Here is a 16,361-nt window from a genome sequence, read left to right on the forward strand (position 1 = left end):
TGAAAATAGAGTTTTGTCTAAGGGATTGGATTTTGTATTCCCCCAACCAGTATAAATAGAGAGAGAACACTTTCTGCCTTTGAAGCTTTGTTCTCCCAACTGAGACATAATGTTTCTATTTACCCAGAAAGAATTTCTGGGATGAAATTTAGTTTAGTTGCCTTAGCTCACCGATACGGTAACACACCTGTTGATTATAGCGACTTTGTCTGGAACATAACGCAATTTAAAACTATGAAAGCGTTAAAATCCAATGCCGATATTTATATGTGCAAACCAGACAAAGGTGCAGGAGTCGTGATTTTGGACAAATCGGACTACGTTGAGAAAAGGGCAGTTATTCTCAATGATGTTTCGAATTTCCGTAAACTCGATCCTGTCGAGTTGACGGATAATACTTGCAAGAACGAGGCAAAAATGCAAAGTTGTCTACTTGTATTATTTAAAAAGAAAGGTTTTTGCAAGGATGTCTATGACAGGATTAGACCCTCTGGTTCACATCGCCCTAGAATGTATGGTCTCCCCAAAATCCACAAGCAAGGTGTTCCACTGAGACCTATTTTCTCAATGGTTGGTTCGGCACAACATTCTTTGGCTCAGTGGCTTGTGGAAATTCTGCAACCTGTGTGCGAGTTATATACCACGCACTGTATCCCTGATTCTTTTCAGTTTGTTGATTATGTACGTGGGTTGTATTCTAATGCAGAGACATCTTTTATGCGCTCTTTTGATGTTTCACGTATTAGAAAAAGATTTCACACCAGTACACAATTTCTGATTGTAAAGACTATTGCCATACGCTTGTGGAATTTCATTTTCACGCAAGGGGGCCGAAATCAATCGGAAAGACAGGACCCGCCTGTTGCGTGTATACAATGAATAAAAAAACCATGAGATTAGTTGTAAGTTGACCAATTACTTTAAGTTCTCTCGTGTTGGACATTATACATACGATCCAGAATGTTAAAGAATCGATAGAGAATGCGACTTGGTGGTTGTACGTCGCATTTGTAAAGAAAAATCGACCGGGGTATGTCTTGGTAACTTTACCAGAAACTTGCGCCCGGTTATTGCCCGGTCGTAAAATCCGCATAAATATTATATTTAAATTATTGCAAAATTCTTATATATATATATATATATATATATATATATATATATATATATATATATATATATATATATATATATATATATTAATGTTCACCCCTTACAAAGCATACCACCACTTGGACGCAAGGGACTACTATTTGGGGCCATGTCTAGGAATGATGATTAAAAAGATATCTTTTTATGTTACGTTTAAACTTCTGCATATCAGTCCATCAAGGAAGCAGGCAGCAGGAAGGGAATTCCAAAGTCTAGCTGTTCGAGGGAAGAAGCTATTAGATAAGAACGGTTTCTGGTATTTAAGAACAACAACAGTGAGGGAGAGAGATCGTATTGCTAAGCGTGTTTGTCGGGGATATGTACGTCGAGGGGGTACAAGTGAAACGAGTTCATCAGAACACATTCCATTAAGATATTTGTAAAACAGGCACATCGATGCAACATTGCAGCGATGAGACAGGGGCTAGAGCTTAGTTGATAAAGTGGGACCAATTAGATTGACAACTCTTTTTTGGACTTTATCTAAGTGGCAGATGCACCAGCCCAGATGTGGCAACAATACTCCATGCATGGTCGGAAGGTAGCTTTGGAGAGGTACCGAATACTCACAGGTGTGAGTAGTCTTCTAACTCGATAGAGGGAACCCACCTTCTTTACAGCAGCCTTTGCAATGTCCTCTATGTATTTTTTCCTGTTCATATTGCTCGCAAATGTTAGGCTGAGGAGTTTGAAGGTAGAATAATAAACAGAAATACCGTAGGTATTAAAGAAAAGTTAAATCCCGTAAAAAAAGAAAAATGAAGAAAAACAAGTGGGATGAAACTGAGACAATTACATGCGAGTATTACAGTTTTTCTAAACAGTTCACTTCTTATTTTTTTGTATAATTTCGACTATGATTCTTATCTTGGTTATTTTTATTTTTGCAACGTTTCGACCGATGTGACAAAAAACCCAACCAAGATGAGAATCATAGTCCAAATAATATAAAAAATAATTATAAATCCTCATCTCAAAAATACATATTCAGCAGTTCGCTTCTTGTTAGTAAAAAAATATTCGCGCCGAGATCGAAACACAAACTTAAAAAAAAACAAAAAAAAAAACAGTGAGTGAGTCAAGTATACCACTATCAGCCGGTCACTGGGGTGTGACCGACAGACGTGTTATAGTAAATGTCTTAAAGCGGTCTCATGAAGACATGAAGATGGGCCAGTCATTAGGGTCTGAGTAACAAGAAGAAAATCATACCTGAGATGTTGGATCTGGGTGTGGCTGCTTTCTTTTCTCAAGATGATCTCTTCACCCTGGTGGCATTCTGGTGGGAATCTTCATCTCTTTGTCCTCAGGGCCGCCTTTCGACTTCAGACATTTATGAAGGCATTCATGGCAGACACAAGAAAAATGACACGCGACACAATTGTAATATACATAAGGTATAACTAACTATTTTATTTTACATTAGAGATACAATATATATTACAAAAAAAAACAATTTACAATTAATTTTTACAATTGAAACTGGATAATAGACTTTTCGAAGCTAACTAACCTACCCTAACTAGTGTTGAGGGAGGGGGTCTCCCCTCCCATTTACGGAGAGACAAAATATGCGTCTTCACATCATGGTGGTCGTGCAGGAAAGAGACAGAAAGATAGCAAGGGGATTATGGGAAGGGGTTTCTTTGTATCTCTACGCTCATGGACAATTTACCACCCGTCCATGCTGCAGAGTGTGTTAGAAACAGTGGCACAAGGAAATAGTGCCACATCCCTCCCTATGCTATCCGAAATTTATGAGTATTCATAAATTTCAGAAGTCCCTAATTTTCCGTGAATGGTGCGTCAACCGGCCGTCAGCAATCAATGTCCCCATGCTCTACGTTCCATCAGGAACTCAGTGAAGCAAGTTATTTTTTCCACCAGGCTCCTGGTAGACTGGTATACTGCTTCAAATACCAGAGAGGGTAATCATCCTCGCCCTCCATCGAGGCAATGACCTCATGATTTCAGTTACTGGATTTACACTTTCTTAAGCAACCAGTATAATATTTTTTAACAAAGCCGGATTTTACGTGAGTTTATCACGCCGACCTATACGTATTTCACTAAGCCGGATTGTACGTGAGTTTATCACGCCGACCTATACGTATTTCACTAAGCCGTATTCTACGTGAGTTTATCACGCCGACCTATACGTATTTCACTAAGCCGGATTGTACGTGAGTTTATCACGCCGACCTATACGTATTTCACTAAGCCGGATTGTACGTGAGTTTATCACGCCGACCTATACGTATTTCACTAAGCCGGATTCTACGTGAGTTTATCACGCCGACCTATACGTATTTCACTAAGCCGGATTCTACGTGAGTTTATCACGCCGACCTATACGTATTTGACTAAGCCGGATTCTACGTGAGTTTATCACGCCGACCTATACGTATTTGACTAAGCCGGATTCTACGTGAGTTTATCACGCCGACTTATACGTATTTCACTAAGCCGGATTCTACGTGAGTTTATCACGCCGACCTATACGTATTTCACTAAGCCGGATTCTACGTGAGTTTATCACGCCGACCTATACGTTTTTTAATTTAGTCTGCATAACATTATTTTCGTAACTGGATTTACGCTCCCTTCAGCAACCAGTATAATGTATTTTAACCAAGTCGGAGTTACGTGACCTCATCACGCCGACCTATATGTATTCCAAGTTATTACTTCAGTTACTGGACTTACGCTCTCTTCAGCGACCAGTATAATGTATTTTAGATAAGTCGGGGTTACGTGACCTCATCACGCCGACCTATATGGATTTAGTAAAACCTTGGTCTTCAGAGGTTCTAATCCAATTAATTCTGTTAGAGCAAGGAGTCTGCCGCCGAGCGACCAATAAAAACTATCCACCACGGAATATTTATTAATTATATAAAGAATTAATTAAGAAGGGCACTCAGCCTTCATGAGTTAGAATACTCAATTAGGGGGAAAAAAATTCCAAAAATAAACAATTCAGAAACCTGGTATACATTAAATCAATGAAATAGGGTGTTAACAATTTTTTTTTTCTTAAAAAGAAAACACTTTTAAAAAATCATTTCAGAGCACCTCGGTCACAATTAGAATTTGTTTACACAATGCAAACGCATTTCAGTTATTACATTCATAATTAACTTTTTCCCAAATTTCAGGGTACATTTAAAAAGTATGTGTATTTTTTTTCAAAACTTGATTTACAAAAGATCATTAAAATTTAATTCCAAAATTTAAAAATTATTTCAAGTATTTTGGTTCATCGGTAAAATCAATTTATGTTAGTTAACTTCTTTCCAAAGTAATTCATTTATTATTATAAAAACCAATCTTCTCAAAAGGTCATAAACTTCGAATAGACCCATTTTTCGTAATACAATTCAAAAATTATTCCAAACATTTGGTTCATTATTAAAATTAATCTTCCGAAAAGATCATAGAAAATTCATTTTGAATCAATTCACCCTTCACAATGAGATTCAGAGACATCCCAAAACTTTTTCATTTCGTAATTATTATTTTTAAAATTCAGTGTACATTTAAAGTTATTTAATTGATTCTTAAAAATCATTTCTTCTTATAGGTCATTATCAAGGTCATTTCGAATTCAGAAACATTTCACGTTAATTAACTTTATTTTCCAAAGTAATTATTTTATCATTTAAAAGCAATTCTTTTCCTAAACTCACTCACAAGGATTATTTCGAATTAATAAACTCCCGCCACACCTGGGAGTCACATAAGTTAACGACCAGTTCTGTATAGTTAACAGCTCGAAAAAATTAAAGTTTCAATTAAAGAGAGATCTTTCTAGACTGAGGAAATCTTTTTTTATTCTTAATAATTAATTCAATTTTACGTATATACTCCTCAGTCAATATTTCAGGGACCCCTATCATACGGTCCAATTTCAAATAAACCTTCAATTAAAGAATTCGCTCGAATCATTCTTCCTCAAAATCATCTAGAGTTCAGGAAAATCTCTTTCGTTAGTCAAACAATATTTCCTTAGAAATTATTAAAAATTCAGAGAATATTCGAAATGTAATAGCGTAATTTTTTTTCTTTAAGAAAAACTATGAACATTTCAGAGAACTCTTAAAAAATTAACGTAATCATGTAACAGTTGGCTTTTCCAAACACTCGAAGACTTCAAACAAGTACTTTAAGTGCTGTTTGAATAATCGTCTTAGTTTTTATTTTTAATAAAAACCAATTGAAGACATCATTTAATGTAATTTAACGAAGCATAAATAATTTTGTTCTTTAAACTTGGTAGAAAAATTTAAAAAAAACTCCAAGTTAATTCGTTATTATATGCCCTCCTGCAATCAGCCATGGGGGTTTGGCTATACAATCATTAAAACGCAAGAGTAGAGAAAGAGACTGAGGGGGGAAAGAAGGGGATAGAGACAGAGTGATGCCATTACACACCCTACCACCCTCATGATATCATTACGTAATAACAAAAAAATCTTCGACAATTTTCTCTCTCGTCCTCATAGACCCTAAAAGGTAAGGGAATGAGAGAGAGAGAACGATAGAGAGAAGAAGAGAGAGAGAGAGAGGCAGATAGCATTGTTCTACCATCCATTCCTCAACACCCTCGCAAACACCATGACGAGGTCATCTTCGCTTATCTTTCCAATGTGCGGCCATTGTTTTAAAAAATGAGTGACAGGTAGACATTAAACATTTCTACGAGTTTAAAACAAATAACTAAATAGAAAAACAATCTTATTTTGAACAATTTTGTAAAATACATTCTAACACAAAACTTTCATATTATCTAACCCCCATTTTTTTTTACCAGTAACATTTTTTTTTCTTTTTAAACAGACAAACATCAATAAAAGAAACATTATCAATTCAAAAAAAATGTCCCCTTATTTTTCAGCTTTACTGTTACCTAACCTGAAAAATAAACACATCAACTGTTCATGGAATAAAATGTAATGTAAAAGTTCTATTTTTTCAAATCTGAATCTAACACTTGCAAAGTCAAAAGAATGTTTTTAAAAAGTCCTATATTTTTATAAACCTGAAATAAAGATCAGATAAAAAATGTTAGGTATCCTTTATTTTCTTTCCTTTTTTTTTTTTAATTTATTTTTCGAGCTTCGTGTTTGAAGGATTTTTTTCTTTTTTTTTTTCATGTAATAACAAGATGCATAGATATACACACATATCGATATATATCCGGAGAGAGACAGAAAGAGAGAAAGCGTGAGAGAGAAAGAGACATTGCATATTCTAGAGACACTTTTTTCTCGTCTCTGTTTTTTTTTTTTTTGTGTGTGGGACACATTTCTTACTTTTTTTTCGAAGGGTTACTTTCAATACTCTTTTTTTTTAAATCGATCCTTTGTAAACTGTTTTTTTTTTGTAGGTGCAAGACAATTTTTTGTTCAGGTTCTGAATTTTCTTTTTTGAGTGCGTTTTTTTTTTTTTTTTTTTTGTGCGCGTGTGTACTGGTCTGCCATTTTTTTTTTTAAAATTTTGCCAGAAATAATAGTTTTTTTTTCCGTTTTTTTAAGACCGTGGACCATTTTTTTTTATTCGATTCGTCTAGTGGTCGTTATTTTTGGTTGTGCCGTGGGTTTAAGGGTCGAAATTATTTCCATGCTGGGAAACAATATGTTCTTGTCATAGTGCATCATTTATACTGCGACACAGATGCGACGAGATCCGTGGTAACCCAGGTTCGAATCCTGGTCACGGCACCATTTATACCACTATCAGCCGGTCACTGGGGTGTGACCGACAGACGTGTTATAGTAAATGTCTTAAAGCGGTCTCATGAAGACATGAAGATGGGCCAGTCATTAGGGTCTGAGTAACAAGAAGAAAATCATACCTGAGATGTTGGATCTGGGTGTGGCTGCTTTCTTTTCTCAAGATGATCTCTTCACCCTGGTGGCATTCTGGTGGGAATCTTCATCTCTTTGTCCTCAGGGCCGCCTTTCGACTTCAGACATTTATGAAGGCATTCATGGCAGACACAAGAAAAATGACACGCGACACAATTGTAATATACATAAGGTATAACTAACTATTTTATTTTACATTAGAGATACAATATATATTACAAAAAAAAACAATTTACAATTAATTTTTACAATTGAAACTGGATAATAGACTTTTCGAAGCTAACTAACCTACCCTAACTAGTGTTGAGGGAGGGGGTCTCCCCTCCCATTTACGGAGAGACAAAATATGCGTCTTCACATCATGGTGGTCGTGCAGGAAAGAGACAGAAAGATAGCAAGGGGATTATGGGAAGGGGTTTCTTTGTATCTCTACGCTCATGGACAATTTACCACCCGTCCATGCTGCAGAGTGTGTTAGAAACAGTGGCACAAGGAAATAGTGCCACACAAGTACTACAACTATCAGGCCAGCTTAACACGACCTTTAAAAAATGTTTTCAAACCTACTTATTCTTAACATAAGTAACATGTCAAGTGAACGATCAACGCATGCGCATTCGTGAAACAGTTAAGAAACAGATAAAAGTCTGATGACCATCACGTACCATGATTTTTTAATTCTAACGCCCAAAGCAGCCCATTTTTATTCCGAAGGAAAACGCTTAAAAATGTTTACCACCTGTCGAATACCCTACATACCAAATTTCAAGGTTGTAGATCTAAACTTTCGTTAAATATACAGGTTAAGTGTTCTCAGATACACGCATATTCTAACTTATATATATATGCATGTATATATATATATATATATATATATATATATATATATATATACTCTTATAATTTTTTTGTTGGATTGATATAGGTTAATGTTCTCAGATACACACACACACATTCTAACATATATATACATATATATATATATATATATATATATATATATATATATATATATATGTGCGTGTGTGTGTGTGTGTGTGTGTATATCTATACTCTTTTTTTTGTTGGATTGATATTCATGTAAAAAAACTTCTTTCTATTTATTTAAAACCATACAACTTTGTTATATATGGGTTGTGGAATTGCATTCTTCTTCAAAATACCTTTATAATTTTCATATTCTTTCAAGCATTCATTTTAATTCCATGTTAGTTTTTTTTTCGGTTTTATTATCGGATGAGCATCTTTACATTGCAGTTATTTTACTTTACAAGCACCCGTGGACAAAGTTGAGTCATTGTACCGGAAAAATATCCAGTAAATACAACGTTGTTTAGTGAATCATTATTTTTTTGCATTTTATTTTTTTGATTTCCATACAGAAAACATGGATATAAATATCACTAGAATAAATAAATTATTTCAAGCTGTTCTAAACTGTAGAAAGGAAAACTGTTTTTACAAGATTAGACTGTTATTGTATTTGCGAGCCATTATAATCTGTTTCTGAGCATACAGATCTTTATAGCATTGTTTTCCCTGTAAGAAGTAACTCTAGGACGACCAGATTTAGGGGTATCACGAACACTGCCATTGTTTTTGGTGCTTTTGCACAATCAGTCCTACCATTTTCTCATCACATTCCAATCCGTGTCCAATTTCTCGGTGGAGATTAATGAGCTTCTGATTATCACTAAGAGAGAGTCGAGGCATGTGGACTAAATATTACGTTGTATAACCTGGAACAACAACAATTACGATAAGAGATGCTTTGTTTCCTAAAAGCTGGATATTTTAAGCTCGTTTGTTTCTTCCGAGTTTCTTTTTGCCTTCTTGATTTGAAGCTAATTTTTAAAAATTAATGTGAACACTAGGATATTTCAATTAAACGTAAAATATGAACAGATGAACTTATAGAGGAGTAATTGGCGAATCAAATAGGATATAGGTTGTTTAAACAGGTACACTCAATCTAGCTTAAATTTGTGGTTTAAAAAAAAAAAAGAAGTGCGAATATTTTTGGGGCGTCACTGTATATATATATATATATATATATCAATACGTAGGTAGAGCTAGTTAGTAATTTATAAAATATATATGGCGATTAAGCTACACTGAATATTCCGCGTTTCCTCCACTCTAGGACTCCTGAGGCTTATATATATATATATATATATATATATATATATATATATATATATATATATATATATATATATATATATATAAGTGAGGGGACGATTCCAATATTTTCCAGATGCCAATGCAATTACCGATTCCTACCAATTTCGCGATTCTTTATAAATCTCTAAATATTAAACTATAAAATGGTTGTTTTGTCTTAATTACAGTATAATGACTTCTTAGACGCGTATAAATTTTCTCAAACGCAAAAATACACTCGTGAGGAGGTGGTCTATAGATTTTAGTTTTACTGGGAATTTAAACGAATAAAGAATTATACTTTTATTATTACTGCCAGCAGCGAAGGATTTTTTTTCAACAATAAAATCAAATAAAAAAAATATATAATCAAAAGAATCGTTTTTGGCATCGGAATATAAGCACACATTTTAAAGATTTCAATTCCGATATCCACGAAAGTTCCGATTTTTCCGATTCCCGATTTCAATCCCCATCAATCATCCCAACACTGATATATATATATATATATATATATATATATATATATATATATATATATATATATATATATATATATATATATAGAGAGAGAGAGAGAGAGTAAATAAAAAAAACAAACCGTATTATGTGTTCATCAACGTTTCGTCTTTATTTCGAGACTTCCTCTGGATGAATGAGATTAAGAAACCAAAAAATATACCAGTACAAAATATTTGAAAATGTTTCACGTGCACAGTGTGACGCAGTTCTATTTCAGAAAAACGGAAAAATGATATTGGAAATTCAAAAAAGGAGGGGGAGGGCTGGCTCTGTTAAAGAGAAGGAAATTTTAGTGACGTCATATAGTCGTTAATGTAATTTTAAAACTATGAACGCAAGTTTATATTCTTATTGGGAAAAAAGATATATCTGTTGAAATTCAAATATAAGTTTGTAACAGAAATGAAATGAGTGTTTTTTATGTAATTTATTGATTGAAGTTATGTGTTAATTATTACAGGGGGTGTTTGAATGGTGTGAGAAAGTTAACCTGTGTCCACAGTTAAATATATATATATATATATATATATATATATATATATATATATATATATATATATATATATTATTATTATTATTATTATTATTATTATTATTATTATTATATAAAGGCAATTAGATCTGGAGTCAAAATAGCAGAGGTTATTTTTATGTATTAGCAAATGTATTAATACTTTTAAAAGAAAACAGTGCCCACTGCACTATAGATATATAATAAGCACACACACACACACACACACACACACACACACACACACACACACACACACACACACACACACACACACACACACGAACACATATATATCTACAATTATATAAATGAAACTTTGTTACGCACACAAGTATATATATATTCTTAATATTATTGTTATATATATATATATATATATATATATATATATATATATATATATATATAGCTTAGTCGCCATATACATTTTATAAATTACTAACTAGCTTTACCTACGTATTGAGCACTTTTGAAGTAAATACTTAAAGTTTACGCATAAATCTATACTTTCGTATATTAAATTTATGTGAATAAATGAAGTAGTTATATATATATATATATATATATATATATATATATATATATATATATACACACGTGTCCGTAGATTACTGTTTTTAAAAATAATAATATATATATATATCTATATTATTAATATTATATATATATATATATGTGTGTGTGTGTTACTCTTATTGAAATGGTGACGAACAAATTTCATAGATCTGATTGGAAGCAATTGGAACCATTTATATTCTGAACTGAATTTCAAGATTACAAAAGCAATGCAATTCCTCAATTGGCAGCAAAGATTGGTTTCCTGTTAATGGTAATCGATTTCGAAATTTCAAAGAATACGATTTTCTATGTGTCAAAATTGATGCTGGAATATTCGCGGACTATTCTCCGAAAAATTTAAAAAAAAATGTGTTATCAGTAAAGTCCAGATGTGATTCATATCTACATTTGTTAGAATATACTTGTGTTATATCGAAGTAGCTATTCTCTCCTGTTTCTTAGTCTTTCATAAATACATATACACATTAACTATCAGGGAGACTCGATGTTGCCCGGGATTAAATGATGATCAACGAATACTTCGCACACCCATATATTTATTGTCATAAACTGAATGATTGGCTTCTGTAGTTGGGGATAATTCGCGGTGAACCGGAATGAACTTCCCTGCAGTGACTTATTTCACAGCACATTTTTGCTTACATTTCGCTGTAGATAACATAGTGTCGATTTTACAAATTTTTTTTTCATATATAATTGCTTTAATTAAATTAAAAAATGAAAAATCAAGTACCATGCTTCAGCTGTGCTCTAAACAGAAACATTCATTTTGAACGTGCCTCGTGCATATTACTGAACCTATTGATGATGCCATATGCATGGCCTTGCTGCTTGTGCAGTAATAATGGCAATATTTTATCATTGGCAAAATGGCGTATATTATTTCCTTTAAACAAATGCAATAAATAATCTATGAAGTGACAATTATGGAATGATAGGAGTTATATGTTTAAACGAAAGGCATTTTCATACTAAATTAATGAATTGTACGGCCACTATTAATATTTTCACTCCTAAAGTTAAACACAGGTCTGCGTCATTGCATCGACAATCTTCATCATGTGTGTGACAGTTATCACGCAGAGGGCCAAGAACGATCTTCCTCCAGGACTCGACATCGGCTGAAGGACAAACGGGCGAGGTAAAAACCTGAAGTCATAAAACAAAACCTCAATTGCATCCCTGATGGGATACAAGTACACCTGCGAAAAAACACATGCTCAGCTTTGCTATTAATCCAACAAAGACTCAGGTGAAGTACCAATCAAAGACCGGCGACAGGGGCGACACTGGAGTCCATCCCATCACCATTGGCGAAAAACCTCTGAAGAACATGGACTACTTCCCATACCTTGAAGGCTGCTTGTCATCCAACGCTGATATCCAAGACAAAGTCCAATACCGCCTAAAATGCGTCGGAGTCGCATATTTCCATCGACGTACCCGCGTAATTTAAGACAGATACACCCGGACAGACATCAAAATGGCTGTACACGAAGCTGTCGTGCTCATGACGCTTATCTGCGCCTTAGATACTTGGACAACCAATCGTTTATACCTCATGTAGTTGAACAAGTTCTAATGAATTATACTAATCTCATAAGGTTAAAACAGAACTGCGTCATTGCTCCGACAATCTTCACCATATTTGTGAAAGCCATGTTCAAGAACGACCTTCCTCCAGGACAAGAGGTCCTGGATATGATTTTAAACTATATCCGATGGTGAGGCCACAGCTTGCGAGCTTAGGGGAGTGTAGAGCCACCCCTTAATTGGCATTGCTCGCAGAGTGGTAGAACCTGTTAGGGTTCCAACTATGGTTTAAATAGAAACTGACATGAAAAACAAAAACAAATATATTCTATTGAAACCTTTTTCTTCAAAATCACTGGATTCGGCATTAAATAATCTAAAAAGGGTTGATATGCCGTAAAACAAAAACAACCAACAACCAATAAGGACAAGAAATCGTCTACAGGACAAACGGGCGAGCTTTCAGTTTCTCCCACCTGAAGTCAAAAAACAAAACCTCAACTGTCCCATCGACGAAATGTTGCATCCCTCTGTCTGTTCTACAAGTATTTTAATAGTGAATGCTCTAACGAACTGCAAGCACTTGTGCCCCCACGACGTAAACACCCTTGACAAACCCGACAGGAAGCTAAATTCCCACCCCCGCACAGCAGAGATCCCTAGATGTAAAAGATATTTCTACTCCAGTAATTTCTTCCCCAGAACCAATAGACTTTGTAATTCCATTCCAGGTCCCTGCTACCCCAACTGTACTGACGTGCAGAAGTTCAAGTGTAACGTGAACTGGCATCTTGCTGCCCAAATCCTTACATAGTACGCCAGTAGTTGTTGCCCATGATAGTAGCCCCCCACACCAAAGTGGCAATTTGCTTGTTTGGGGTGAAAATGTAAAAAAAAAAAAAAAAAAAAAAGAAAATGCTGCATCCCTGATTGAATACAAGAACGCCGATGATTACCGCGTGGCGTCCATCTCGGAATAAATCATGCTCAGCATTGCTATTAATTCAACAAAGACTCAGATCATGTACCAACTAAAGACCGGGGACAGAGCCGACGCTGCAGTCCATTCCCTCACCATCGGCGACAAACCTCTGAAGAACGAGGACTACTTCCAAATCTTGAAAGCCGCTTATGATCCAACGCTGACATCCAAGACAAAGTCCAATGCCGCCTAAAAGTCGCTGGAGCCGCACATCGCACTCGTCGAACGCGTGTATTTCAAGACAGAAAGATCCGGACAGACACCAAAATGGTTGTATACGAAGCTGTCGTGTTCACGGCGCTTCTATATGCCTCAAAGACTTGGACGACGTACCGTTTATACATCACGACACTGTAGAAGTTCCATCACCGCTGTATGCGGAGCATTCTGAACATATACCGGGAAAATTATCGCATCAACCACAGCGTCCTCTAGCCGACCAACACTACTAGTGCCAAAATCATCATCATTAGAAACCAGCTGACGTGGTCAGGCCACGTTGTCATGATGTCGGATTCTCGGCTATCGAAACAACTCTTGTATGGGCAGCTAAAAAAGGTAAGCACGCTCAAGGAGGCACGAAATAACGATAGAAAGATCTACCGGAAGCAAACCTGAAAAAGAGTATATTCAAGACATACAGATGGGAAACCCAATCCAAATATAAACAAACCTGGAGACAGACCATAGCCAAAGGCTTAGCCACCTCCGGGGTTAACCGACGCGCGGATATTGAGGAGAAAAGAAAAAAGAAGCGGGAGATAAAAGCCAACTCTCTAAATGGAAATATAGTTAGCTTCCCTTACTGTGAAACGCAATTTAAGTCTTGTCGGCCAGCTCGGCACACACTAAAACTCAAAACGCCAGCGCCATCTTGATTGCTGAGAGGCTGCCAAGAGGTGAGAGATATATTATAGTACATAACTTTTTACAATTTACCTATCTTCACCTGATAAGCTATAAACACTATTAAATACATAAGATTATAAGAGGAGTAGCTTTTGAAGGCTATATCAATGCTGTTCCTAGGAAACACAGTTAACGTATAAAAGAATAATAACAATATTAGAAGGAATTTTTAATAATTCTCAATTATATTACGGTTATTTACAAACATAATGTGTCGTAAAAATTGTGGGTGTTGATGTCCCTAATTTTCGAGAGTATCATCCGTTCTATGAAGGAGAAAATAAAAAGAAACATATACAACTGTCCGACGGGGCTTTCCTTTGTCTGTTTTATTTTTTATTTATTTCTTTATTTCCGAAAGTCAGTGTCGTAAACTGGCTGTTAAATAAATAAATAAAATGTAATAAAATAAATAAATTCAATTATTAAAATAAATTCAATTATTCAAATAAAATTATATATGCATATACGTACGTGTGTACACATATACCTGTCTCAGGCCTCGGACAAACAACGCAAACATTCTTCCACCTGTATGAATAGAATAAGTCAATTAAAGTCAACAACAACGAGGCTCCTCCGGCACCGAAGAAGACATCCCAGGCAGTTGTAAACTCCCTCGGTAATAGTGGGCAACATTCAACCGGGCTCGAGCGAAAGGTACCGTAACAACCTGCAAAAGTGGGACGTTGATTCAGGGATGCATATCCATCACCCCCCCCATGAGTTAAGCATGCCCCCAGCTACTAACCTGGAAATTTCTACAACTTGGCGCGATACACACAGCGCCCAGCCTTCCCAAATGGTCACCCATCTGGTACTGGCCAGGCTTATCATGGCTTAATAGCATAGTTATAGTTCTTTATTAATTATCAATAATTAATGTGAAGATGTTTCGGCACATTTACAGAATGTGAAAGAGACAACTCCTTTTAAATTTTTCAGAGTTTGTTTTGCAGTTCATCTGATTTGATCTGATGAACTGCCGGTACCTGTGCTCCCTAACGAACTCCTCCTCCCCCCGACTAACCCAACAAGTCAACAAAATTTCACTCCTTCACTGTTGAGGTCCCTGGATGCCAAAACGCCTCCTACTCTAATAGTTTCTTCCTTCGGACTGCTAGACTTTGGAATTCCCTCCCTGCTTACTGTTTCCCTGGGTGTACTGATATGCAGAAGTTTAAATGGAGACATGACGCTCGATGTTACTGCGGCGCTGACGTACAGACTCTCGCATCTATCGATGCATACTCCGATGTTCACCGGAGATATGCCGTGCACACTGCCCGACTATCGATCAAGAAATGGAGTAAAATGCTATGATGATGATATTCGTGGATTAAATAAAGAGTTCCGTCTCCCATTCCATACAGATTCCCGAATTTGACAGAAATAATGCCAGATTACACATGGTGAACCTAAAGAAGGTCAAAGATTATATCGACCGATACGTTGTCATAACATTCAAGCTGAGATCAGTAGTCTAGAAAATCGAAAAAAAAAAAAAACTGTAAATCTGTTTTGTATAATGTGGAACGATAAAATTGTCGCCATAGAAAAGACATGATTCCATTTCCGTTTGATCAAAACCAACTTGTATGATTTTCTTTTGCAGATAGCCAGTTGTGCACAAATCCCAAGAGAGATAGGAGTCTTCTATCATGCCATGAAGATCGGAGATGCGGCGCTGTACAACTCATGCTCTTTACCGACCAAAGTTATGACAACAGGACCGTTGCCAGCACCCTCAAAATGTATCGCTGGATTGCCACGAATAGCAGGGATGTCCCTAGAGTTGTGAAAGCAAAATGGTCTCTCGTGTGGTTTCAAGTGAGAGCCACATCATGCCAACTCATATTTTCTCTTTTGTTTTATTTTGCTTCAAGAAATCAAGCCCCCCCCCGACCTGGGGCTAACACTTGAAGTTTATATGAGATAGATAGATATTCGAATATTCCATTAAAGTTCTTTATCTCTCAAGCACTGAGTTAGTAAAGAAGTTGAGAACATAATTTTTCTCTCCCCAATTAACCATTTTCATACGTTGTAGTATATCTTTCGTGTTGGTCTCTTGGTCTTACTGGATTCCAGGACAAGAATTTATCTAGTCTGGTGGAGAATCCAGCTTCGTGCTATCACT

General features: G+C 35.7%; 2 long non-coding RNA genes across 2 annotated transcripts in view; both read right to left on the reverse strand.

Moving 5' to 3' along the window:
* Positions 1–16,361, reverse strand: part of LOC145266949 (uncharacterized) — a 1,426,307-nt gene that overhangs the window by 531,392 nt on the left and 878,554 nt on the right. The window lies entirely within an intron of this gene.
* Positions 2,531–6,836, reverse strand: LOC145266948 (uncharacterized). Its single transcript, XR_013864800.1, has 2 exons — positions 3,695–6,836; positions 2,531–3,204 (listed from the first exon to the last, which is right to left on the reverse strand). It is a non-coding gene; the product is annotated as an uncharacterized LOC145266948 (long non-coding RNA).

The sequence above is a fragment of the Euprymna scolopes genome, chromosome 42, assembly GCF_053919585.1.
Source record: "Euprymna scolopes isolate OS-2025 chromosome 42, ASM5391958v1, whole genome shotgun sequence".
NCBI lineage: Eukaryota > Metazoa > Mollusca > Cephalopoda > Sepiida > Sepiolidae > Euprymna > Euprymna scolopes.